The sequence below is a fragment of the Aegilops tauschii genome, chromosome 2 (genome assembly GCF_002575655.3).
Source record: "Aegilops tauschii subsp. strangulata cultivar AL8/78 chromosome 2, Aet v6.0, whole genome shotgun sequence".
NCBI lineage: Eukaryota > Viridiplantae > Streptophyta > Magnoliopsida > Poales > Poaceae > Aegilops > Aegilops tauschii.
Window position 1 is genome coordinate 408,620,885 of NC_053036.3, and position 3,421 is coordinate 408,624,305.

A 3,421-nucleotide genomic window follows, 5' to 3' on the forward strand; every position below is an offset into this window, starting at 1 on the left:
TCCGGCCGCATCCCGTCCACCGACGGAAAGGGAGGATGTGCATCATTTCTCCGTTCGACGTCGCCGAGGCAGCACGTCCCGATCTGCGGTACACGCCGTTCTCTCTGACCAAGCTCCGGCGCGGTAGGGCCTACGCCACCTGCTCGCTGCCGCGGTATGGGCAGATTCCGCCCGCCGCCGCTCACCTAGTTACATCCCGACGACCTCCAGGTATCCCCTCCGGCCTTGCTCCACTGCCCGTCTTCCCACGTCGCTGCATGTGGATCTTCCATAGTTCTTTTCCCAAAACGTAGCTCGTCCGGCGTACTTTCCATATTGCAATCTCGTCCTCACACCGTTTTAGACAAACACAACCGTGTTGTTATCTTCCCTTAGGACAAGGAATATGCTTCTTTTTTGTCGTCGCATGTGTCATCAACTGTTATTGGCCAGTATTTTTTTCCTTTCTACCTCTTTTTTGCAAACAGGGCTATCCATTTCACCTCGTTGCTATTGCGACCTTTTGGTGAACTGCACAAATCACTTTTTTCTTAACAGTGTTTTGTGCAGTTGTACTAAAATGTCACACGAGCAACGTCTCTACATTTCAGTGCGACTGCACGAAGGGAGATTGGTTTTGCTCTATCCTCCTCATCCAACTCCGAGCCTAATCTTCTCCAACTAGTTAGTTTTAAGAGAGATTGCAAAGGTGACCGGCTTCTATTTGTGTGTTTATTGTTTCATCAGCAGTCCTCTATTATCGTAATCACACTTAATATCTTTGGAACAGGGACGCTCAGCTCTATTTTAGTGGAACTGCACAAAATGATCGGAATGTTGCATGCTCCAGACAGCTACTTTTTTCCCAACATGCCTTGTTGATTTAGACAGAGCTGGGGGGACATGGCTGCCAATGAAAGCATGGATCAATTTTAATTTAACACCTTCTCACAACTTTGTCTTCAGTTGTGATGTAAATATTAGCTCTGATCTGCTAATAATTGAGATGCATTAGCAAGGAAGTTAGATTTTATTGTTTCCGAAAGAGCATCGATGGCAAGACACACGAAACAAAAGCCGAAAGCTCACACCATTGTACAATTTCATGTCGCTGGAAAATTATTTGTATAGTATGTCAATTATGTAAACAAATGCTGGAAGCTTGATAGCATTGCCAGAAGCCTCTTCAGCATCCGGGTCCATGTGCCATGCACAAAATTATACTCCTTTGTTCCTAAATATTTTTCTTTTTACAAATTTCAAATGGGCATATTTTAGAGTGTAGATTCACTCATTTTCCTTCGTATGTGTACTCCCTCCGTTCCTAAATATTTGTCTTTCTAGAGATTTCAACAAGTGATTACATATGGAGCAAAATGAGTGAATCTACACTCTAAAATATGTCCACATACATCCGTATGTAGTAGTCCATTTGAATCTCTAAAAAGACAAATATTTGAGTAATCACTCGTTCAAATCTCTAGAAAGACAAATACTCCGGAGTATATTTAATAACCGAGGGGGACTCAGCCCGGTCGTTGCGTCGCATTAATAGTGAGTAATGAGCAGTCAAATCATAAGACCCACCTTTCCCACTGTAAGTTGCTCGGAAGAGGCAACCATCAATACGCTCTTCTTTGAATCTGCTCATACTACTCCATCCGTCACTGTTTATAGAGCGCACTTCAGAAAAAGAAAAAATCTCTGGGACCAAGGCGACTAGCGATCGGCCTAAAAAATAGCATTGGTAGTTATAGCACAATGTCTATTACTAGAGGAAATAATGCGTACACACATGCATGCAGTGCTTCCACCCCGGATACACACATGCATGCACTTACTCCACTCCGTAGTACATCGAGAGAAAATTGTGGACTTGATTGCAGTTACCACGCCCTATTTAATTGAGCATTAAACCAAACGCGTGTAAAGTCTCTCTGGTGGTGGAAATGCATTGAGAGAAATGCATCATAATGAAGCGCGCCTTGTAAACTGTGACGGAGGGAGGAGTAGTATGAAGGTGCAAAACCAAGTACGCATATGGCCAGTCGGTCAACGCACCTCCTCTTGGCATATCACTGACATGTGGGACCGGAGTGTGAGCAAACCGATCTCAATTGACGGCAAAATGGCCAACCCACTGTTCCTTGAGAGAGATGAGGAGCAAGAACACAAAGACAGGCTCGCACGGAGGCCAAGATATATTCGAGCATGGTTGATCGATATCATCATTACATGTTGCGCTGCCGTTTCCGCCCTTCTCCGGAATAAATGTGTACTTTATCAGAGATTAAAAATAATAAGAGTACGGACACTCCACCATGCGGTTCTAGTAGTATTACTACTCGTACTACTAAACCTTGCGCTTGGCTCTTCGCCTCTTCGTGAAGTCGAACAATGATGGTACTCCGCATGTTCAGTACTACAGTGTATGCCTCTAGCAATCTGACACCGAATGAACTGATGCATGTCCACTGCCTGGGCAAGGATAGGTTGTATTAGTCAAAAGGCGTAAGCGAGCTTCACCTTGTCCTGCAAGCTTCTCCTCGTTCTGCGAGTTGACGGGACACACCAAAAAGTAGTGCTAGTCCATACTCCCTCCTTTCTGGTTAATATGGCTTAATCTTTTTTACAGGTAAATGAGAGAGCTTTATTCATATATAAGCATTCTTAGGACGATCAGCCAAGACACTGGTCAGTAGGAAGCGAGGTACCCCGCAAAAAAAGAAGTAGGAAGCGAGGTGTTTCATCAAGCCAGCTCTCGGCCACATTCAAAGTGCAGCAAGCACGGTTCGCACAAAGATGCGCCGCAAGGTTTGCTGACCTGTTTACATGCTGAATAACAAAAAAAGAGGAAATATTACCGAGCGCTCCTATTTGTACAGGATATGAGCCAGAATTAAGCGAGAATTGTGGCGAGTGTTCCATGCAATCAACTTCCATTATCACATGCGAGAACCCTCGAAGAGAACCAAATGTGTTGAAGATTGCTTTATCACATTTTAAAAATATAATAAGAGTGCAGATGCTCCTCCATCCGGTTCCTAGTACTAGTAAAGTACATATCTCTATAGACTATAGTACTAGTACTAGTACTAGTAAACTTTGTGCTTGGCTGTTCGCCTCTTCGGGAAGTCGAACAATAGTAGTACTAGTATAGTGTATGCTTCTGGCAATCTGACACCGAATTAACTATTGCACGTCCACCGCCTGAGCGAGGGAGAGCTTGCATTAGTCCAAAGTTTCTCCTTGTCCTGCGAGCCACCGCGCGCAAGCTTCTTCCGTCCTGCAAGCTTCTCCTTGTTCGGCAAGTTGACGGGACACAGCAAAGTAATGCTAGTCCATACTGCCTCCTCTCTGATTAATATGGCTTAATTTCAAACAAGATAAATACACTGTCTGTACTGTATATTTGTAAAAATACGGTCAGTGGACTTCATAA